At 45.4% G+C, this 24,587-nt stretch overlaps 1 long non-coding RNA gene across 2 annotated transcripts in view; it reads right to left on the bottom strand.

Annotated features, from left to right (window-relative positions):
- The window catches only part of LOC144807911 (uncharacterized), a 447,007-nt gene that overhangs the window by 36,462 nt on the left and 385,958 nt on the right, over nt 1-24,587 (bottom strand). For both annotated transcript variants that reach the window (XR_013606520.1, XR_013606519.1), the window contains one exon: nt 4,518-4,628. This is a non-coding gene — a long non-coding RNA (uncharacterized LOC144807911). The remainder of the gene's footprint in view (nt 1-4,517; nt 4,629-24,587) is intronic.

The following is a 24,587-nucleotide window of genomic DNA, read 5'->3' as shown; positions in this document are numbered from 1 at the left end:
CTTAAAGGAAGGGGGACTATGTGGCCCCAGTCACTGAGCCAATATTGTCCCCAAGGAGCCTATCCCACTGGCCGGTTCTGATGCTATGTCACAGAGAGCCCACTCATGTGACATAGCAGTTTCCCTGCCCACAGAAGCACAGGAAGGGAAATGTGTGTTTGTTCATTCTTGCAGGAACATTTTTAAATCTCCCACCTAGCGGTAGCAAATGCTAAATCCACTCCCAAAGTGCATGAGATTCAAAGTTCTCCCACCTGTTGGGAGCAGACTTTAGAAGTGTTTCCCTGCCCGCAGTGTTGTGGGCAGGGAAAAAGATCTATATATTTCTCTCACTGGCAGATAGCACTACTAGAAGTTGCTCCCTGAGGGAGGGAGTAATGCTGCCTGCCACTTTTTGCAACACTGTGGTGGATGCCCCAGGTGGGCACCAGGGCACCTACATTTTATTGTGCCAGCCCCCTGGGATGGAGTCACCAGGGCCCAAGGCAGCCCAGGATGGTGGCTACATGCCTCTTTCCCAAAGAATTTTAGCTAGGAAAGGGGTCCTTGGGGCTACAATTGGCCCAGGGAGGGGAGCCAAGCACCCCCACCCCTGAAAAATGCAACGGGCCCCACGTGCGCATGACCAAGGCTGTGCATGTTGGGTGGTGCATTTACGTATAGTAATTAAGTATTACTTTATGGTAATAAAACCTTTGAAATTCACTGAAAAAACAAGGGTTAAAATAAGTTAGGTGTGATAAGAGGATCAGTTTTTTTTAAAATAAAGAAAACCTTAGAAATTCACTGAGAAAAACAAAGGTTAGATGGTTATAGTTAGGTAAAAATGTAAGTGATAACATTAACTTTGGAACTTGAACAAAACACAGACCTTAACCAGTTAAAGTTTTCAGACCTAACTTTAACTTCTGCTCCTGCCAATGCTTCTTATGCCCTCACATATGACATCACTCATGGCATGTTCTATGACATCATTTATGACATCACTGATGATATCTTAAATAACATATTTGAATAAACCACTGAGTACATCATCCAATGAGTGTGCTAATTTGTTTTATAGTTTACATAATCAATCAATCAATCAGAGCATTTATATAGCGCACTACTCACCCGGAGGGTCTCAAGGCGCTGTGGGTGGTGGGTAAGTAACATATTACTTGTCTACTTAATTGTTCACAGCATGGGTTAAGCTAATGGTTGCTCCTAATGCAACATATGTGTGTGGAGGTATTGAACACATTATACACACATTATACATTGTTGTAATCAAGAGTAATGCTGTGTTCAGGTGACAGTTGACGACTTGTGTTCATTATGTTCCACACATATTTTTAGACTTTGCTGAAAAAGTTTTCATCTGGAGTAAGATTCTAAGTAGTAGATGCTAACTTTTGTAAGCAGCCTTGAATTAACAGAATCGTATCAGCATGACTATTTCTACATAACTTAGAAGACTATGTGCACCAAGTACGAACCCATATACATGTGGTTGTTATGTTCGAGAAGATGAGCTACCTGTAAAGTTTAGAAAAAATTAGAAAGGGTGCGGTTAGTAGGTTGTTTAGTACCTTCAGATATTGGGACATTTGACCAAATAGTGTTTTTTGTGACAACTGTTGCACAGAATGTACACTGTTCTTACTGGATATTTTTTAATACTCTGGGGAATGTGTCTTATGAAGGTTTCACTGTTTGCAAATAGTGTTGAATAAAGTAAACTCTCTTCATAGACAAAGCAATGTTTACAGTTTTCAGGTCCCTTCTAATACCAACTTCATTTCTCAATGTAGGTTCGATGAGTTTCAGGTGTCTGATACAGATAAAAGCTTACCCGTAATAGGGCATTTGTTTTGAGCTGACATTCACTATTTTTAGGAACTCAGCTTTCACTGAATAGTTGTGTTCAGATTGAATATGGTCCTCAATGAGGGTTTAGTTGATTGTTAATGTGAACTATTCTAACTGTCAAGCGTATGGTATAGAGTCAGTGTTGCACATAATGCATGCTTTCTACACCTAAGGGAGTTGTGCCTGTGAAGGCAGTACGGATGGCTGTTCTTCTCCGGAGCTATTTTGCTGTCAGTTTTCTAATGTCATAGTCATTTATAGACCAATATGCTGGGAAAGAAAGCTTGAATGATGTCACCAGTGATGCCATTCATGGTTCAATTTTGACATGAATTATGTCATAGAGCATATCAGGAGAGAATAACAAAGGTTAGGTGAATATGATAACATTAACAGTTTGAACTAAATAAAACACATACTTTCACCAGTTAAAGTTAGCAGCACTGGAAATAACATGTTCTATTAGATAATTTATGACAAAGCTGATGAGATCTCAAACTACACTACTGAGGACATTATCCAAGCTTCCTTTTCCCACATATTGGTAAATACTTTAGCATTAGAATCCATATATATATATGTACAGCTTGCGGACCTAATAATACTGAGCATAGGGAATGAGGAAGCACCTCCAAAAGGCCAGAAATTACTGTGCCTTGTTGGACTGGTGGTGGTGAGACATAATGCATGTGAGTGTACCAAATCTCTCCCTACGGTACACCAGTGGAAACAAGACATGGATTGGTGTATGGTAGCTAAGAAGATGCAGATGAGGGCCAAGGCTACCTGCAGAAATTTGAAATATGGGAAACGTGGAAACTCTACAGGGATATTAGCTAAATTGTATTCACACGAGGGAAGTGTCACATAGAGCAGGAAGTATTCAAACTCCATAGGTTATGTGCAAGCATACTCCGAGGACTTTATTAGTAACAGTGTATGTATTATAAGAATGATATACTACAGCCTATGTGTGCTTACCCTGTGGCAATAGTACCTGTATGATAAAAGCTATACAATGCTCCTTTTGGAAAGAAAAAACATAGTTTCCCTCTTTCTTCGTCTCTTGCTTTCTTCTTGCATGGTCTTTTTCTTTTTACACCTTCCCATGCCATGCTCTTTGGTAAGACATAATACTCAGGTCGATAATAGATATTGAAGGAAATATTCCTTCTCTATTGCTACCTGAACATTGTTCATCCAACACTCACAAGAAGTCTTGAATCACTTTTTCAGTATAGAGAAAGATCAACATTTTCCTAACACTTTTAAAGTGTATATGATGAGCGTTTTGGAGTGCTGATTGACTGAGATCCATTTACTAATATGTTATATATTCTACGGACAAACACTACCTTTGGGCATTCACACTGTGCCTGTTGGGAAGTATGCATCCTGCTGCTTATAATCTTAAGTCAGCTAAGTCTTTCTTTAATTTTTTCAGGGGCATCTCTCTTCATCGAAGATCTAACTCAGGTGAGAGTGAAGGAGGTGAAATCATTAAACCGAGACGTAGCGTAACACCACTGTGGTGCCTAAACCCAGTGATGAGTCTTTTGCTGAAAAATGCTGGTATCTGTAGAGCTGAGAAAAGGCTGGCATCTGTAGTTAGAGTTGTTCTATATGCTCTTTTAAAGTGGCTGTTACAGGTTTGGATAATGGAAGATCACTTGCTTTAGAGCACTTGCCACTTTGAAATGTTATGTAGTTGTTTTTAGGCTGTATGAACTTAATACATTTAATGTTCGTTTTACTTTAAGAAATTCTAGCACAAAATCTGTATGATTTTAGTTCTAAAAATATATCTAATTGAACTTTTATGATAATGAATTTGTTTTCGATATATACAGACCACGTGTAAGCACTTAGGCACTTTATTGTCCATTTGCACAACTGTACATAATGTTTACAGTTTTTATTGAATTGTTTTACTGTGCTATTTAATTATCATATGTTACTTTTATTATGATCATTGAACGACTGATTTAAAGATGTGTATACATGATATGAATCTTCCAGTATTGTATGTAACCAATGAAGCATTTTTGTGTACAGTTGCATAATAAACACCGAATTATGGAATTGCTAATGGTTCTAGCTAACCAACATATCTGTTAAAATGATCAATGAACTGAGTTTAACACATGGCAGTAGTGCTTTAATTAAAAAAAATATTATTAATTAAACAATAAAAGTCTGTTTCACAGTGATGCATCTATGAAACTCTATCATGCCCCATACTCAATTACTAACTACAGGACAATGACATCTACCTCTGGACCCAAACCACCCCTGGGCTGAACAAGTGTCACAAAGAGCGTAAATATTTTTTGTGTTCAAAATAGTTTATTACATTTTATAATAATAATAACAATGACAATACAAAACAGAGCATATGTATAGAGTACCCTTAAAAAGACTTCTAATTAACTAACAGCTAATTAAATACAAAGCGGTACAATGCAATATGAATGTAGTAATCAACACATAAAAGGGAATGGACAATCAGTAATTATCATACAAATAATTTCAAATAGAGCTACTATAAGTTAAACATGAGCGAAATATAGTATAAGGCAATATACAGGAAGTAAATATAACTAAGAAGATAAATAGTGATCAATCGGTTCCCAAATAGAATGATGAGTCACAATTAAGAGTATTACCAGGCAAGGATAAGTTGTCACCTCTTCTAGTAAAAATAATCCAAGACCACCAAGCATGATAGGATATTAAGGACACATCTTCCCAACAGGCAGTGATAGACTTTAGAGTGCCTGACATAAAAATATTAAAAAGTGTACAATCCAAATCAGTTAATTGTTCAGAAATAGCAACAGATTTACATATCAGCAAAGTACATGAAAGCTAATCAGAAGTATTAAGTATTTCTTGTATAACACTCTAATATTCATTCCAAAACGTTAAGATAAAAGTACATCAAAAAGGCATATGTTTTAACGAGCCAATAGGCAAGTTACAATGCCAACTATTCAAATTTGGAAGAAGTTTAGCTTTAAGTAATTTTAATGGGGTCCATGAGCAATTAAACAAAATATAAAAATGTGTTTGATAAAGTGATACAGGTAACCATCCTGAAATATTGTTCAAACATATTTTTTTCTATGTTTCATATGAAAAATTAAATTGAATGTGTGTTGTACCATACATGTAAATGACGATGTGATGACAAAATCAACCATATCAATATGATTACTTAGGGCCCGATTCACAGAACTAACTTAAGACAAAATCATAAACTTACTACCATTATCGTATTCACAGAAGGCACTTACTTATTTTGGTATTCACAGAAGACACTTATCAATCAATCAATCAATCATATAATTTGTAAAGCGCAATACTCACCAGTGAGGGTCTCAAGGCGCTGGGGTGTGCAATGCTGCTACTGCTCGAAAAGCCAGGTCTTGAGGAGTTTTCTGAAGGTCTTGGGTCTTGGGTCTGCCGTAGGTGGATGGGGAGGGTGTTCCAGGTCTTGGCGGCGAGGTGGGAGAATGATCTGCCGCCTGAGGTCGCTCTTCGGAAGCGGAGGACTGCAGCGAAGGCGAGGTCGGCAGAGCAGAGCTAGCGGGTGGGGGTGTAGAAGCTGAGTCGTCTGTTGAGGTACGTTGGTCTGGTGTTGTGGAGTGCCTTGTGTGCATGGGTGAGGAGCTTGAAGGTTATCCTCTTGTTGACCGGGAGCCAGTGCAGGTCTCTCAGGTGGGTTGTGATGTGGCTGCGGCGAGGGAGGTCGAGGATCAGGCGTGCAGAGGCGTTCTGGATGCGTTGGAGCCATCTCAGGAGTTTGGCTGAGGCTCCTGCGTAGAGGGTGTTTCCATAGTCCAACCTGCTGCTGACAAGGGCCTGGGTGACTGTTATTCTTGTATCAGTTGGGATCCACTTGTAGATCCTACGGAGCATGCTGAGAGTGTTGAAGCAGGAGGAGGAGACGGCGTTGACCTGTTTAGTCATGGAGAGGGTGGAGTCGAGGATGACCCCTAGGTGCGTGCGTGGTCGGTGGGTGTTGGAGTGGTTCCCAGTGCGGTCAGCCACCAGGAGTCGTCCCAGGCTGAAGGGTTGGATCCGAGGATGAGGACCTCCATCTTGTCCGAGTTCAGCTTCAGTCGGCTGTTCCTCATCCATTCAGCAACGGCCTTCATTCCTTTGTGAAGGTTGGTTTTGGCGGTGTGGGGGTCCTTAGTGAGGGAGAGTATCAGCTGGGTGTCATCTGCATAGGAGAGGATGTTGAGGTCGTGCCGACGCGCGATGTGGGTGAGCGGTGCCATGTAGATGTTAAACAGAGTTGGGCTGAGGGATGAGCCCTGGGGTACGCCGCAGATGATCTCGGTGGCTTCGGAGCGGAAGGGGGGAAGGCGGACGCTCTGTGTTCTGCCGGAGAAGAAGAAGGTGGTCCAGTCCAGGGCCTTCTCTTGGATCCCAGCGTTGTGGAGGCATGTTCGTAGTGTGTGGTGACAGACCGTGTCAAAAGCGGCTGACAGGTCCAGGAGGATGAGGGCCGCTGTTTCTCCATTGTCCAGCAGGGACTTGATGTCATTGGTGGCGGCGATGAGGGCAGTCTCGGTTCTGTGGTTGCTGCGGAACCCGGACTGGGAAGGGTCCAGGACGTTGTTCTCCTCGAGGTAGCGGGTCAGTTGTTCGTTGGCGGTCTTCTGGATGACCTTTGCCGGGAACAGGAGCAGGGAGATGGGCCGGAAGTTCTTGAGGTCCTTGGGGTCCACCTTGGGTTTCTTGAGTAAGGCGTTGATCTCGGCATGCTTCCAGCTCTCCGGGAAGGTTGCTGTCTCGAAGGAGGTGTTGATGACTTTCCGGGGATGGGGTGCGATGGATGTGCTGACTTTGTTGAAGATGTGGTGTGGGCATGGATCTGACGGAGATCCGGAGTGGATGGTGTTCATGATCTTGATGGTGTCATCGTCGTTGATGTTGGTCCAGTAGAGCAGGTGGTTTGTGTGGATGGTGGTCGTGGGGGCAGAGGTCTCAGTGGTTGTCAGGGCGGTCGTGGCGTTGAAACTGTTGTGGATGTCTGTGATCTTGCAGTGGAAAAAGGTGGCCAGCGAGTCGCACAGCTCTTGCGAAGGTGGGATGTCATTGGTGTTGGAGCTGGGGTTGGAGAGTTCCTTCACGATGTTAAAGAGCTCTTTGCTGTTGTGAGCGTTGTTGTCTAGGCGGTCTTTGAAGGAGGCCCTTTTGGCAGATCTGATGAGGTGATGGTGTCTGCGGGTGGCATTCTTGTGGACGGCATGGCTGTCCGGTGTTCGGTCACGGAGCCAGATCTTCTCTAGCTTTCGGCAGGTTTGCTTGGAGGCCCGGAGGTCTTCAGTGAACCAGCTGGCTTTCTTGCTGGTATGATTGTTGGAGGGTTTCTTGATCGGGGCGAGGGTGTTGGCGCAGTCCTTGATCCACTGTCTGAGGTTGCGGGCGGTGGTGTCGGGGTCGGTATGGTCAGTGGGTGGGCTCTGGGCGAGGGTGGTGGTTAGCTAGACTTCAGTGACTTTGCTCCAGCAGCGGTGAGGCATCTGTTGGGTGCGGTGGTGAGTGGTGGGTTTCTTGAAGGTGAAGTCGATGCAACGGTGGTCGGTTCAGTGGAGTTCGGTGGTATGGTTGAAGGAGACGTGGGGGCTTACGGAGAAGATGGGGCGGAGTGGGTGGGTGTTGTCATGAGTTGTCTGAGTCCGAGGTTGGCTAGGTTGTCGATCAAGGTGGTGGAGTTGGTGTCGTCATTGTTCTCGAGGTGGAAGTTCAGGTCCCCGAGGAGGATGTAGTCCATGGAGGCGAGGGCATGTGTGCTGACGAAGTCGGTGATGGAGTCGCCGAACTGTGGTCGGGGTCCGGCCGGTCTGTAGATGAGAGTTCCTCTGAGGGTGGTGTTGGGGTCGGTGTGGATCTGGAAGTGCAGGTTTTCGGCGGTGCGGAGGGTGTCGTCGGTGTTGGTCGAGTGTTCCTGTGGACGATGGCGATTCCTCCTCCCGCTCTGTTGGTGCGGTCCTTGCGGGTGATCTCGTAGCCTTCCGGGACAGCTATGGCTATGTCAGGTGCCGAGGTGGGGTTCAGCCAGGTCTCCGTCAGGAAGGCAACGTCTGGGGAGGTTAAGTCAAGTAGGTCCCAGAGTTCAAGGCAGCGTCTGGGGAGGTTGAGTCGAGTAGGTCCCAGAGTTCAACGGCATGTTTTCGGGCGGAGCGGGTGTTGAGAAGGATGCATCTGAGGTGGTTGGGTTCTTTTCTGGTCGGCAGCATGGTCGGGCAGATGCTTGTGAAGCTGCAGTTCCGGCAGGTGAAAGCGCTGTGGGTGCGCTTTGGGGCGGCCAGGAAGCAGGTGTGTGATTGTCCGGTGTTGAGTGCGTGGAGGGTCTGGCATCGTAGCCATGTCGGGCGTCGTGGCGTCTGTCGTGTTAGGCACACCAGCAGCGTGCCAGTGGCGCGCCCGCTGAGCGCGGCCGCGTAGCGGCTTCCATATGAGGGGATGTGGGAGGGAGGAGCAGCTGGGAGGCGCGAGCGGGGCGGCGAAGGGGATTGCAGGTGGGCGGGGCCACAGGGATGCAGTGGTGGGAAAAATGGGCGGGGGCCACGGGAGAACTGGACACAGGAAGGAAAAACAAGTTTAGGCAAGAAAACAAGTACAGGCACAGAGGAATAAAAATAAGTCTGGGCAAGAAAGCAAGTTAGGCACAGGGGAATCAAAACAAGTCTGGGCAAGAAAGCAAGTACAGGCACAGGGGAATAAAAACAAGCCTGGGCATGAAAGCAAGTACAGGCACAGGGGAATAAAAACAAGTCTGGGCAAGAAAGCAAGTACAGGCACAGGGGAATAAAAACAATTCTGGGCAAGAAAGCAAGTTAGGCACAGGGGAAAAATGCAAGATTAGGCAAAAACAATGCAGGCAGAGCCGTGCAGCAGTGTGGGGAGCAACCTGCCTGCGAGCAGGGTCATAGGTCGCATTTCGGTATTCCTAAATGTTTTCTGTGAATACCGACAGTCTTCAAATTAGGACTTTCGGTATTCACAGAAGGTATTTAGGAGTCCGAAAGTTAGGAGTCCTAACTTTACTACTACTAAACTGAGAAAAATACTCATTTTAAGACTTTCGGTATTCACAGAAGGCATTTAGGAGTCCGAAAGTTAGGAGTGCTAACTTTACTACTACAAAATTGAGAAAAATCCTAACTTTAAGACTTTCGGTATTCACAGAAGGCATTTAGGAGTCCTAAAGTTAGGACTCCTAACTTCTGTGAATACCGAAAGGAGTAAGTGCCTTCTGTGAATACCAAAATGAGTAAGTGCCTTCTGTGAATACCAAAATAGTAGTAAGTTTAGGATTTTGTCTTAAGTTAGTTCTGTGAATCGGGCCCACCATTTTTTTAACCTTGTTTTATTTATATTGTGCATATATAATGTTATCTATTGTGTACCTTTGATGTGACATTGATAAATTGTGTTTTAATGAGTAATGGTATTCATGCAAATATCTTATTGACAAAACCTAATAAACTCGATAACAATGTTTTAACATAGATTAACCTCTTTAATACTAATACCAGTGATATTATTACCTTTTCTAATAGAAGTAAGTAAAGGTTTGATAACAAGAATAAATATTAGTGAGGACAATGGACAACTCTGTCTGGTACCTCTGAAAAAAAAATGTATTCGAAATTTGACCATCAATAAATATGCGGGCAGTAGGACTAGAGTAAATAGGAGATATCATGCGAATAAACACATCACTAAAATTAGATGCAGCTAAAGTATGAAATAAAAGTTGGCAATGAACTTTATCAAAAGCTTTTCATAATCCAGTGCAAGAACTCCAGATGTAAAGGAAAGATTAGACCCTTGTTCATTAGCATGCAACAAAACTCTTTTGTTATTATCCGAACATCTATTTTTCTTGGAAACAGATTTGTCAGGATGGATAAGAAAATCCAATACAGAGGCCACAGCATATAGTTAACAATCCTGATATATTTAGCAAATAGGGTGGTAATTTGATACAAGTGCCGGATCTTAGTTTTGGTAAAACAACATTCAAACTTCAGCAAAGGAACCTGAAGTTGAACCCGAAACACTAAAAAAGGAAACATTTTAAACAAATAATAAGTTGAAAATCAAAATCTTTATACAATACTGCTAGAATTCCATATGGACCTGGTCATTTATTTTGCTTAAGAGATTTAATAGATAATTGTATCTCCTCTTGAGCACTAGGCAAATCTAACTTATCTTTGGTCAATTGTGGAACTTTAGGTAATCCACAGGTCAGTAAAAAATGATCAATCAGGGAGAGATCATCAAAGTGAGGCTTATTATATTTTAATTAGAGTAATAATTCAAAAATTCATTAACAATATTTTGTTTGTGACAATGCAATTTTCCAAGTTGGACTGTGATTTGAATTTATCAAGGTTTTTTCTTTTTTAATACCTAAATAGTTGGCCAAGAGTCGACCAGATCTGTTGCCATTAAAACTACATTTTCCTTCAGAGTTAGAAAGTTGTATAACAGCTCATCTACTTAAAATTGAATTAAATTCATAAAGCAATTTTTGAAATTGTATTTTGAATTGAGGATCGTTAGAAGTAATACATAGTCTTTCATATTTAGCAATTTCTTTCTCTAAATATTTAATTCTGGAATTAAAGGTTTTATTTTCTTGTGCCATGAGAGAAATGGAAGTCCCTCTAATATATGTTTAAACGCATCCCATTAATTCACAATAGATGTAGAGCCTTCTGGGTTAAGCTGAAAGTAATCTTGAATTGCATTTAGTATTTTTGGTTTATTTTATTCATTCAGAATAATGTTAGTGTTCATACGCCATCTGGATTGAGCTTTAAAATTTGAGTCAAGTTGTAATACCATAGAAACTAAAGCATGATCAGAAATATCGATATTACAAATATTAGGAGTAACCACAGAATTAATTGATTGTCAAGAAATTAATACATATTCTAATCTTGAATAAGAATTTTGAGGGTTTGAGAAAAAAGTGAGCACTTTAAAGTGGGATAATGCAGTTGCCAAATATCCACCAACTTAGTTGATAAAAAATTTTTTTTTAGAGTAAATAATGCTCTGGGTGGGCGAAATTCAGTGTGAGATATTCTATCTAATAAAGGGTAATGTACTAGACTGAAATCACCTCCAACTATAAGTTGGACATTACCTAACTTGAGAAATTCAGTGTTTAGAATAGACCACAAATTAGGATCATCAACTGTTGGGCCATATACATTAATTGAAAACATAACTGTATCTTGAATTTTGACTTTTGCTATAATATATCTACCTTTTGGGTCTGTGGATTTACTTAATATTTGACAATACAATCTTTTTGCGAAAAAGGTAGCACCACCATGTGTTTTGCCTACTGCAGGAGAAAAAATAATAGAATCAACCCACTTTTTCTTAATAAACGCAAACACTTTATCTTCAATATGAGTCTATTGAATGAAGCAAATATCTGTTTTATGGCTACCTAAATAATCTAAAAATTGTGTCCTTTTTACAGGATGCCTTAGATCCTTAACATTCAGTGAAACAAGCTTACCCATAGTGAGATGGGGAAATGGAAAGAAGGAGAGGAAATAAAGTTTTAAGCATAAAAGGAAAAGATATAGCTCTAGAGAAAGAGAGTAGAGAGAAAAAGAAAAGAAAGAAATGTACAAAACATGAAAAACGACAGCACATAACATTTATAACAATCTTGAAATGCACACACAGTTTGCAAGCATGACAGAACCATTAGAGCCCTGTAGGAAATAAAACAATAAGGCTAGCCAGAAAATCGAATACATTCATATTCAAGTGGCAGTCTCATGAGTATCCATAGGAAGCTAGGAATGTTGATCTAAAAAAGTCTGCAGGTCTTCAGGTCGTTGAAAGGATTTTGAAAAGCCGTCGTTCACAAGGTTGAAGGATTAAAATGACCATATTTAAATACAAGACTTTGCACACGTGGGCGAATGTCAGTGAATTCTTTGCGAGTCTTAACAGTTTCTTTAGCAAAATCCAGGCGAATGAAAATTCTATTGCCATTTACCATTAATGAGGGAATCTCACAGGCCACCTTCCTTATCAAGAATAAATGATGGTGGCGTAAGACTTTAAAAATCATTTGTCACAGTTTAGTAAGATGTGGATTACAATGAGAAGTAATCCTGTGCGCTTTATCAGTCTCAAATTTCTCAGGGAATTTAATGAGCAGAAGACCAGGTAGTAGGTTCTCCAACTATACCTTGCAGTCATTACCCTCTATATCTTCAGGTAAATTAAAAATACGCAGGTTATATTGTCTGGTACGATTTTCCAAGTCAAGAAGAAGGCTATACATAGGAAATATCTTAGCCACAAGCGGTGACTACGTATCAATTTTAACTTTATTTTCTTGGATTTTAATTGTATTGTCAGTTTTTTTCATTGACATACTAGCCATATCTTTTTGTAAGTTCTTAATTTCTGACACAGTAGTATCAGTCTTCATGATATGCAGGAAGGAATTAACAATAAAGAAATCCCTCCAAAAAGAGAGCTGCAGCAGCTAAAACTGCCTATGGGAGTGATCAGGCCTCACTATTTCCCCTCTGACTGTAATCTTGGGCTTCACCTGACTGCAGAAAGAAAGAAACACCCCTTCTAGGAAGCTTTGGGACTGGAAAAGCTCCTCAACATTATGTAAAGTTGTCAAGACACTGTCACCAACAATATCGATTAAGGGCCAATGCAGTAAGAGCTCACCGGGGGGGGACGAAGGGGGGATCATCTTAATTTGCGCAGTCGCCCATCTCCACAACAGCGTAAATTTAATGCAAATTAATATAATGCTTTCATCACTGGAGAGAGGGGACCTTGGTATATTAGTAATACATTGTTAAATGCAGACCTTCCAGAATGAGGGGCAATGACATATTTTCTGAAGGTGAGAGACTGGCACAGTGCTGTTTTAAAAAAAAAAGAACATGCAGACACAAGGCCTGATTTTAATTTGCAAATACAAGCATGCTAAAATAAAAACATACTATTTTTGCAATCTTTCAGCAACTACCTGCCTTTTTATGTGTCTTCTTAAGTCTGCCTTATTTGTTATTTCACAATGTTGCATTGTTGAATCCCCCCCAGCAACACACACTTAGGACATAAAAAACAGCTCAAATAGTAAGTGTGCATATTGTATGCCTGTCGTTGCATGTGATGCCACATTTAAACTCAACCTTTTTCCTTTAGGAATGATTTCTGTCAATATGTGTAAGGGGTGTGCATTTTAAAATTCTTGTACCAGGTTTAGCAAGTACAGAGTATGTTAAACTCAAGATTTCGAAAGAAATGAAAAGGTGGTCAAACCAAAACAATTTTAGATAACTGGAGGTTAGTAGGCAATTTAATTATGAAAATCAGGTTCACAGCAGATTCTTTATTGTGGATAGGGAAGGTGTAATGTTGTAGTAGGTTGTTGACTGATTTAAAGGATTTGTGGAGGAATGTGTGAGTATTTTCAGCTGTACCATGACTCTCTGCGGTAGTTGCATAATCGACAGGCGGTGGCACCGTCCGTTCGTGCCCATTTTGGGTTAAAGTCCGTGATCATGAGAGCCAGGAGGCGCAGATACAGGATTTTCTTTCTCGCATGAGTTGTAAGTGGGTCTCGCAGGTATGGTTGGGGTTTCCCGAGAGTATAAGACTTATCCAGGGCCAACGTTAATGGGTTGTGCCGTAGCGATAGAAGATCAAGCTCAAACGAGATGGACTGGACTTGACGCTTTACGGCTTGTGCCCAGGCTGAGTATGGTATTTCATTGAGGTGCAAGCTTTTGCCCTCAATTTTCAATAGATCAATTCCTTGTGCCAGCTTCGAGTGCCATGGAGAGCCCACTTCACCAAATGTAGATTTTAAGTAGTGCTTTAGGGTGTTTTCGGGCGCTTTCAGTACTCTGATGTAGTATTTTATCAGGTCCCCCAGTAATGCCAACTCCAGTCGATTCAGGCCTATTTCTAGCCTTAGCCTGTTATTCCTAGCCTGTCTAGGGGCCTGTAGCACCAACTTGTACGCTTTCGCCTGGGCCGCTTTGACCACTTTCTCGAATGCACCTGGGTAGGCAATGTGGCCATACGTAATGGAGGGAATCAGTTTTGCCCTGAGTACTGTCACCATTGGTTCTGCTGAGGGGCTGACCAAGCGATAGCTTAGGCGTCTTAAGAACAGAATTGTTTTATCTATTCTTGGTTTTAGCTCCTTTAGATGTTTAACTGCGGTGGCCCTCTCTGAGACCCAAACTCCCAGATAGTTATAGGATGGGGCAGTAGCGATTAAGTTCTCCCCCAGAATCCATGTTGCTTCTTTTTTTCGCCGATATTTGCCAAAGATTACTATCTTGGTCTTGCTAACGTTTATCCGTAGGTCATTTTCTTTGTTGTACGTCGCCAGGCTGTTTAAAGCTCTTTGAAGTCCCACCCTGGTGTGGTCCATGACCACCGTGTCATCAGCGTACTGGAGCGATCCCAGGACCAGCTTCCCCAATCTTGGCGGTACTAAGTTGGCGTCTTTCAGGGCTTGCCCCATGTCAGCTGTATACAAGTTAAAAAGTAGGGGGGCCAGAACGCACCCCTGCTTAAGTCCAGAGTTGGTCTCGATTCTTGCTGTTGTAATTGTTGGACGTAATTTCACCTGGACCCATGTCCCCTCATAGAGTGCTTTTATAGCTTTTAACAGGACTTGTGGGAGCCCCCAGGTCTCAAGTTTTGCCCATAGTCGGCTTCTGATCACTCGATCGAAGGCCGTAGAATAGTCTATAAAACAACAAAACAGTGGCAGCTTATCCCTTGTATTGGCCTTCTTCGCCAGGTAGGAGAGCGCTATGATGTTGTCTAGAGTGGAACTGTTGGCCCTGAAGCCAGTCTGTGTGGGCGGGAGAATGCCATTTTTGTCCACCCAGGCCTCCAGGTCCCTTAAAAGAAGACGGGCGTAAACCTTGGCTTCTATGTCTAAAAGGGCTATAAGCCTGTAGTTGGCCGGGTTCGAGTGATCACCCTTCTTGTAAATGGGAAATAGGACTGAGCCTTTCCAGGAAGTTGGCAGAGTCGCAGTAGCGAATGAATGATTAAATAGAGGAGTAAGTGTTGTTGCAAAAAAGGCTGCGGCAGTTTTAAAAACCTGGGCAGGGATTCCATTTGGGCCAGGAGCTCCATCGGTTCTGGTTGCCTTAATGTACTTTAAAACCTCCTCCTCTGTGTACTTTGCATGTCGACTCTGTCTTGGGGTTACAGACGGCAAGCTTTGAGTTTTGATGGTTGCGGCAGCCACCTTGGACCACTCTAGGCTTCCAGGGTTGGCCCGGTTTGGCTCACAGGTGTAGAGCCGCTTGGCATACTGTTCTCACACATTCCCTGCGACACTGTTTTCCTTATGCACTCCGCTAGAAGTCAGGCTGTTAATGAAGCGCCATAGCTTGCAGTTATCTTTTTCTTTAATTAAAGAAAACACTGTGAGCCAGTTTTGTTCTGCGCGCTGCCTTTTCAGCTCCCAGACTTTCTTTTTATAGTTGGCTCGTAGGGCGGAGGTGGAAACCCTCCCTTGCAGATATTCGCCCTTCTTTTTTGTTGCCCTGATTGCCATGTTAAGTGAGCGCTTGCTCTGTGTTAAACTGCGCGATTGTAATTGTCTTGGCCTGGTGTTATTTTGGCGGTGTCTTAGTTGGTTGGTGTTACCCAAGCACTTCATTAGATCCTTGGTCAGTGTTTCCCAGAAGTGTGTGATGTTCTCTATATCTTGTGACCTGAATTCAGCCTCCCTACTGGCTACAAAATCAGTCAGTCTGTGGCCAAGATTGGACGTCCATTTGATTCTTTTGAGAACTAGATGATGTTCTTCGCCTGTGGTTGCTCCAATTGTTACCTGAGAGTCCACCTGTTCCCGTGCCAGGTTAAATGTGGCTCGGAGGGGCCTGTGGTCACTTTCATCTCTGTCATCTACAGTGAAGTCACAAAGTTTGTGGGCCACCTCTTCATTCGTGAAGATATAGTCTATAGTGGAAACATTCCTGAAAGTGGGTTTAGCAGTCCATGCGGGATTGCTCATTTTTTGTGTTCCGTGCGTTGATTGCAAATTGAAGTTTGAGAGAAATTCAATCAGGGGGGCTAACTTCTTGCTGGGAGGTGTAATGGTGGTCAGACCCAGGCCTCTTATGTTGAAGTCGCCTGCAATTATTACATCGTGGTACACATGATTTATGAGTAGATCTTCCAAGATGGTGGTGAATGGTTCCATAGCCTGGGGTGTTTGATATTTAGTTGGGTTGACGTAACAATTGATTAATAAAAGAGGGCGGGGCTTTTGACCCGATTTCAACCCCTCTATAGTGATGGCCTGGAGGTCAGGAGTCACCAAGTTTAGTTCAGTGGTCTTAAATTTGCAGGCATGGCTTACGAAGATCGAAAGGCCCCCTGACGGGCGCCCAAAGATCGTCCTTTTGGTTGCCGATTTAAAATGTTCGTAAAAGCTGCCAATTGGGGTGGTAGTCCTCGCCCAGGTCTCCTGAATGCACAATATGTCCCCTTGTGCGAGGTAGTCGCGGGTGGCCATGTCCCTAAAAATGTTACTTAGCCCAGCTATATTCCATGAAATGATGGTTAAGTTGCGATCTTGACCCCTAGGTTGGTTTAGGCGTGCTCTGTTTCCATGTATGTCTGTTTGGTTAGGGACCCTGTCTCCATGTGTCCATCCTGTGGTCTAGTCCTTGCTGAGACCTCTGCACTCTCCGCTGCCTATCATTTAGCAGGATGTTAATTTTTAGCGGGGTTCTTCGTCTCCCTGCGTTGGTGGTGACGAGGATATCCAGACCTCGCTTTGGGCTGCCTGCACGGTCAGTGTAGTCCCTGCCGTACTTACCCCTGGAACCCGAGGCTGAGGTGGTACTGGGGAGCCGAGGAGGACATTTGATGGGTAACCAACCTGGAAATTTTAAACCGCTACACTTTGGTTTTCTTTTTCCTTTTTTTGGGCACATTTTGCTGTAATTTTGCCGAACACAGTGGATCTTCACAACTCGATCCATCCCCCTGAGCAACACCCCCGGGGACCCGCTACACAGGATTCCGGGACTTGCAGTTTCCTACAGCATATAGGACTCTGCACAGGTGTGCTGCACGGTCAAGGGGGCGGTGCTGACTCGCTACCACGAGATCAGATAAGGCGGCGCCCTGCAGCAGAGTGTATTCCTTTAATGGAGGTTTGTGGCGCTGACGACGGCCAAACACCGGCCAGAAATGCATCCGCCTTTGTTACCATTAAAGAACCTCCAACAGTTCCCCTGGGTCTCTGCTCGTCTTTTGAGAGGAGTTTTGTGGCAAGTATCTGTGCATCGGCCAGTGATGCATTCCAGAGACCCCTGCTTCGCTATGGGCTTGAACGACACTGGCACCCTTGTGGCAGCTCCTTGCCACAACAAACTTTTCTTCAAGTGCTCCTTGAACAGTTCAAGTCCGCCTTGGCACCCGGGGAATAACGTTGGTGGTGACGAGGATATCCAGACCTCGCTTTGGGCTGCCTGCACGGTCAGTGTAGTCCCTGCCGTACTTACCCCTGGAACCCGAGGCTGAGGTGGTACTGGGGAGCCGAGGAGGACATTTGATGGGTAACCAACCTGGAAATTTTAAACCGCTACACTTTGGTTTTCTTTTTCCTTTTTTTGGGCACATTTTGCTGTAATTTTGCCGAACACAGTGGATCTTCACGACTCGATCCATCCCCCTGAGCAACACCCCCGGGGACCCGCTACACAGGATTCTGGGACTTGCAGTTTCCTACAGCATATAGGACTCTGCACAGGTGTGCTGCACGGTCAAGGGGGCGGTGCTGACTCGCTACCACGAGATCAGATAAGGCGGCGCCCTGCAGCAGAGTGTATTCCTTTAATGGAGGTTTGTGGTGCTGACGACGGCCAAACACCGGCCAGAAATGCATCCGCCTTTGTTACCATTAAAGAACCTCCAACAGTTCCCCTGGGTCTCTGCTCGTCTTTTGAGAGGAGTTTCGTGGCAAGTATCTGTGCATCGGCCAGTGATGCATTCCAGAGACCCCTGCTTCGCTATGGGCTTGAACGACACTGGCACCCTTGTGGCAGCTCCTTGCCACAACAAACTTTTCTTCAAGTGCTCCTTGAACAGTTCAAGTCCGCCTTGGCGCCCGGGGAATAACGTTGGTGGTGACGAGGATATCCAGACCTCGCTTAGGGCTGCCTGCACGGTCAGTGTAGTCCCTGCCGTACTTACCCCTGGAACCCGAGGCTGAGGTGGTACTGGGGAGCCGAGGAGGACATTTGATGGGTAACCAACCTGGAAATTTTAAACCGCTACACTTTGGTTTTCTTTTTCCTTTTTGTGGGCACATTTTGCTGTAATTTTGCCGAACACAGTGGATCTTCACGACTCGATCCATCCCCCTGAGCAACACCCCCGGGGACCCGCTACCCAGGATTCTGGGACTTGCAGTTTCCTACAGCATATAGGACTCTGCACAGGTGTGCTGCACGGTCAAGGGGGCGGTGCTGACTCCCTACCACGAGATCAGATAAGGCGGCGCCCTGCAGCAGAGTGTATTCCTTTAATGGAGGTTTGTGGCGCTGACGACGGCCAAACACCGGCCAGAAATGCATCCGCCTTTGTTACCATTAAAGAACCTCCAACAGTTCCCCTGGGTCTCTGCTCGTCTTTTGAGAGGAGTTTCGTGGCAAGTATCTGTGCATCGGCCAGTGATGCATTCCAGAGACCCCGGCTTCGCTATGGGCTTGAACGACACTGGCACCCTTGTGGCAGCTCCTTGCCACAACAAACTTTTCTTCAAGTGCTCCTTGAACAGTTCAAGTCCGCCTTGGCGCCCGGGGAATAACGTTGGTGGTGACGAGGATATCCAGACCTCGCTTTGGGCTGCCTGCACGGTCAGTGTAGTCCCTGCCGTACTTACCCCTGGAACCCGAGGCTGAGGTGGTACTGGGGAGCCGAGGAGGACATTTGATGGGTAACCAACCTGGAAATTTTAAACCGCTACACTTTGGTTTTCTTTTTCCTTTTTTTGGGCACATTTTGCTGTAATTTTGCCGAACACAGTGGATCTTCACGACTCGATCCATCCCCCTGAGCAACACCCCCGGGGACCCGCTACACAGGATTCTGGGACTTGCAGTTTCCTACAGCATATAGGACTCTGCACAGGTGTGCTGCACGGTCAAGGGGGCGGTGCTGACTCGCTACCACGAGATCAGATAAGGCGGCGCCCTGCAGCAGAGTGTATTCCTTTAATGGAGGTTTGTGGCGCTGACGACGGCCAAACACCGGCCAGAAATGCATCCGCCTTTGTTACCATTAAAGAACCTCCAACAGTTCCCCTGGGTCTCTGCTCGTCTTTTGAGAGGAGTTTCGTGGCAAGTATATGTGCATCGGCCAGTGATGCATTCCAGAGACCCCTGTTCGCTATGGGCTTGAACGACACTGGCACCCTTGTGGCAGCTCCTTGCCACAACAAACTTTTCTTCAAGTGCTCCTTGAACCGTTCAAGTCCGCCTTGGCGCCCGGGGAATAACGTTGGTGGTGACGAGGATATCCAGACCTCGCTTTGGGCTGCCTGCACGGTCAGTGTAGTCCCTGCCGTACTTACCCCTGGAACCCGAGGCTGAGGTGGTACTGGGGAGCCGAGGAGGACATTTGATGGGTAACCAACCTGGAAATTTTAAACCGCTACACTTTGGTTTTCTTTTTCCTTTTTTTGGGCACATTTTGCTGTAATTTTGCCGAACACAGTGGATCTTCACGACTCGATCCATCCCCCTGAGCAACACCCCCGAGGACCCGCTAAACAGGATTCTGGGACTTGCAGTTTCCTACAGCATATAGGACTCTGCACAGGTGTGCTGCACGGTCAAGGGGGCGGTGCTGACTCGCTACCACGAGATCAGATAAGGCGGCGCCCTGCAGCAGAGTGTATTCCTTTAATGGAGGTTTGTGGCGCTGACGACGGCCAAACACCGGCCAGAAATGCATCCGCCTTTGTTACCATTAAAGAACCTCCAACAGTTCCCCTGGGTCTCTGCTCGTCTTTTGAGAGGAGTTTTGTGGCAAGTATCTGTGCATCGGCCAGTGATGCATTCCAGAGACCCCTGCTTCGCTATGGGCTTGAACGACACTGGCACCCTTGTGGCAGCTCCTTGCCACAACAAACTTTTCTTCAAGTGCTCCTTGAACAGTTCAAGTCCGCCTTGGCGCCCGGGGAATAACGTTGGTGGTGACGAGGATATCCAGACCTCGCTTTGGGCTGCCTGCACGGTCAGTGTAGTCCCTGCCGTACTTACCCCTGGAACCCGAGGCTGAGGTGGTACTGGGGAGCCGAGGAGGACATTTGATGGGTAACCAACCTGGAAATTTTAAACCGCTACACTTTGGTTTTCTTTTTCCTTTTTTTGGGCTCATTTTGCTGTAATTTTGCCGAACACAGTGGATCTTCACGACTCGATCCATCCCCCTGAGCAACACCCCCGGAGACCCGCTACACAGGATTCTGGGACTTGCAGTTTCCTACAGCATATAGGACTCTGCACAGGTGTGCTGCACGGTCAAGGGGGCGGTGCTGACTCGCTACCACGAGATCAGATAAGGCGGCGCCCTGCAGCAGAGTGTATTCCTTTAATGGAGGTTTGTGGTGCTGACGACGGCCAAACACCGGCCAGAAATGCATCCGCCTTTGTTACCATTAAAGAACCTCCAACAGTTCCCCTGGGTCTCTGCTCGTCTTTTGAGAGGAGTTTCGTGGCAAGTATCTGTGCATCGGCCAGTGATGCATTCCAGAGACCCCTGCTTCGCTGTGGGCTTGAACGACACTGGCACCCTTGTGGCAGCTCCTTGCCACAACAAACTTTTCTTCAAGTGCTCCTTGAACAGTTCAAGTCCGCCTTGGCGCCCGGGGAATAACGTTGGTGGTGACGAGGATATCCAGACCTCGCTTTGGGCTGCCTGCACGGTCAGTGTAGTCCCTGCCGTACTTACCCCTGGAACCCGAGGCTGAGGTGGTACTGGGGAGCCGAGGAGGACATTTGATGGGTAACCAACCTGGAAATTTTAAACCGCTACACTTTGGTTTTCTTTTTCCTTTTTTTGGGCACATTTTGCTGTAATTTTGCCGAACACAGTGGATCTTCACGACTCGATCCATCCCCCTGAGCAACACCCCCGGGGACCCGCTACACAGGATTCTGGGACTTGCAGTTTCCTACAGCATATAGGACTCTGCACAGGTGTGCTGCACGGTCAAGGGGGCGGTGCTGACTCGCTACCACGAGATCAGATAAGGCGGCGCCCTGCAGCAGAGTGTATTCCTTTAATGGAGGTTTGTGGCGCTGACGACGGCCAAACACCGGCCAGAAATGCATCCGCCTTTGTTACCATTAAAGAACCTCCAACAGTTCCCCTGGGTCTCTGCTCGTCTTTTGAGAGGAGTTTCGTGGCAAGTATCTGTGCATCGGCCAGTGATGCATTCCAGAGACCCCTGCTTCGCTATGGGCTTGAACGACACTGGCACCCTTGTGGCAGCTCCTTGCCACAACAAACTTTTCTTCAAGTGCTCCTTGAACAGTTCAAGTCCGCCTTGGCGCCCGGGGAATAACGTTGGTGGTGACGAGGATATCCAGACCTCGCTTTGGGCTGCCTGCACGGTCAGTGTAGTCGCTGCCGTACTTACCCCTGGAACCCGAGGCTGAGGTGGTACTGGGGAGCCGAGGAGGACATTTGATGGGTAACCAACCTGGAAATTTTAAACCGCTACACTTTGGTTTTCTTTTTCCTTGTTTTGGGCACATTTTGCTGTAATTTTGCCGAACACAGTGGATCTTCACGACTCGATCCATCCCCCTGAGCAACACCCCCGGGGACCCGCTACACAGGATTCTGGGACTTGCAGTTTCCTACAGCATATAGGACTCTGCACAGGTGTGCTGCACGGTCAAGGGGGCGGTGCTGACTCGCTACCACGAGATCAGATAAGGCGGCGCCCTGCAGCAGAGTGTATTCCTTTAATGGAGGTTTGTGGCGCTGACGACGGCCAAACACCGGCCAGAAATGCATCCGCCTTTGTTACCATTAAAGAACCTCCAACAGTTCCCCTGGGTCTCTGCTCGTCATTTGAGAGGAGTTTCGTGGCATATATTACCTACTGGCGGTCGCCAGTAGGTATATATAGTTAGGATTTTTTCTCAATGGGATTTTTGAAAATTCTATGTCTAATAACTTTGGCGTTTGTGGACGGAATTGGCTGAAATTTTCAGGACAATGGCACATTTTGTTTCTGAGCAGCCCTTGAAAATTTGGGGGGGGTTCGTCAAGGGGGGGCCGAGAAAAAAGGGGGGTCCCAAAACGTGTTTTTAACATTGAGTTTTCCATAGGGCGGTTGGCCTCACTTTTAGCCCGAACGGCTGAATGGATTTGCACGAAACTTGGCAAAATTGTAGGGACTGGTAGCCCGATGTGCCTTTGCTAGGTCTCAATATATGAGCTCCAGTGGATTTTGAGAAATTAACGTTCAAAAAAAGATATATATCTGTAACAGCGGACCGGGCAGCGCTCCGGTTCGCGGACTTTTCGCGGTACGGAGCTTTGTGAAGCGAAGCTGATTGGTTCTCCGGCGTCTGTGAACATTCCAAACAGTCCGTAGCGGCCGCCATCTTGTCTCTCGGTAGGATCGAGAGACAAGAGGAGGCCAAAGCGAAGGGGCAAATGACCATAAGGGGGCATAGTAGATCCTCGCTGACCCCCTAGGTTTGATGTGGAGGTTTTAAAAGGGCCCCGCGGGGCAAAAAAAAAAATAATAATAATAATCGAACGGCTGAATGGATTTGCACGAAACTTGGTAAAATATTAGGGACTGGTAGCCCGATGTGCCTTTGCTAGGTCTCAATATATGTGCTCCAGTGGATTTTGAGAAATTAACGTTCAAAAAAAGATATATATCTGTAACAGCGCTCCGCTTCGCGTAACGGAGGTTTGCGAAGCTGATTGGTTCTCCGGCGTCTGTAAACATTGCAAACAGTCCGTAGCGGCCGCCATCTTGTCTCTCGGTAGGATCGAGAGACAAGAGGAGGCCAAAGCGAAGGGGCAAATGACCATAAGGGGGCATAGTAGATCCTCGCTGAACCCCTAGGTTTGATGTGGAGGTTTTAAAAGGGCCCCGCGGGGCAAAAAAAAATAATAATAATAATAATCGAACGGCTGAATGGATTTGCACGAAACTTGGTAAAATATTAGGGACTGGTAGCCCGATGTGCCTTTGCTAGGTCTCAATATATGTGCTCCAGTGGATTTTGAGAAATTAACGTTCAAAAAAAGATATATATCTGTAACAGCGCTCCGCTTCGCGTAACGGAGGTTTGCGAAGCTGATTGGTTCTCCGGCGTCTGTAAACATTGCAAACAGTCCGTAGCGGCCGCCATCTTGTCTCTCGGTAGGATCGAGAGACAAGAGGAGGCCAAAGCAAAGGGGCAAATGACCATAAGGGGGCATAGTAGATCCTCCTTGACCTCTTAGGTTTGATGTGGAGGTTTTAAAAGGGCCCCGCGGGGCAAAAAAAAAAATAATAATAATAATCGAACGGCTGAATGGATTTGCACGAAACTTGGCACAATTGTAGGGACTGGTAGCTCGATGTGCCTTTGCTAGGTCTCAATATATGTGCTTCAGTGGATTTTGAGAAATTAACGTTCAAAAACAAGATATATATCTGTAACAGCGCTCCGCTTCGCGGAGATAAAATTATATCTGTATTACCTAGCTGTTGCTAACACCAGTTAGCGACGGCTAGTAGGAGATAGCGACCATCTTGGGCCCCACTTTGCATGTGAGTGATATTTATCACTAATGACATGCAAAGTGGGCATGCCAAGATGTTAGCGACTGGAAACAGTCGCTAACATCGCTATCTCCTATTATCAACTTTTGGAAATATTTGCGATAAGCGCGAATATCTCCAAAAGCTAGCACCTGCCCTGAGCAGTTCTTAGCCATGTTATCCAATGGGAGGTGGATAACATGGCTAAGAGCATTAGCTCGGTAATGCATGAATATCGCTGAGTTTTCAGCGATATTAATGCATTGCGGTCGTTTTTTATCGTATTTGCGATAAACCTTGATAATAGCAAGGTTTATCTGCGATAATTTCTGACGATGCTTAGCGGTAAAAAAATCGTTGTTAAGCATCGTTAGGGATAAATATCGCTTAACTTTGGTAATATGCCCCAACGTCTGTTAACGTTCGGATCGAAGGAAATCAGGAAGTGTTGAAAAACATTGTCTGCGCCATCTTGTCTTTTTTCAAATGCCACACTTTTGTCGTGCACGGCAGCCATTTTAGATGCCTTGACCAGACCCACTCTGTGCACGCTGTCGATCCTTAGCATGGCTCCCCACCCTCGCAAGCATCTCCCCCAGGCAGTGGTCACCCCCGCTCTCTGTCTTATGCATGGGTAATAAATCTCCCCCCATCTGCGCTGCTCTTCCCTGAGAATCACACCCTGTGCCCGCCCGACACCTCCCTTTCGCCCTATTCACTACCGCACCCTCTGACACTCCTTTTCCTCTGTGTCCGATTGTCCAGGCCGGTCCTAGGGTATCAGCTAGCCCTGCAGATGTAGTTTATGGCCCCAGCTGTAAAGAATCACCCCTCTTCAAAGTAGTTATAGTAGATCAAGGCCCAC

The sequence above is a fragment of the Lissotriton helveticus genome, chromosome 1_2 (assembly GCF_964261635.1).
Source record: "Lissotriton helveticus chromosome 1_2, aLisHel1.1, whole genome shotgun sequence".
Lineage (NCBI taxonomy): Eukaryota > Metazoa > Chordata > Amphibia > Caudata > Salamandridae > Lissotriton > Lissotriton helveticus.
The sequence above is the reverse complement of the archived record's forward strand: the minus strand, read 5'-3'. Positions and strand labels throughout refer to the sequence as shown.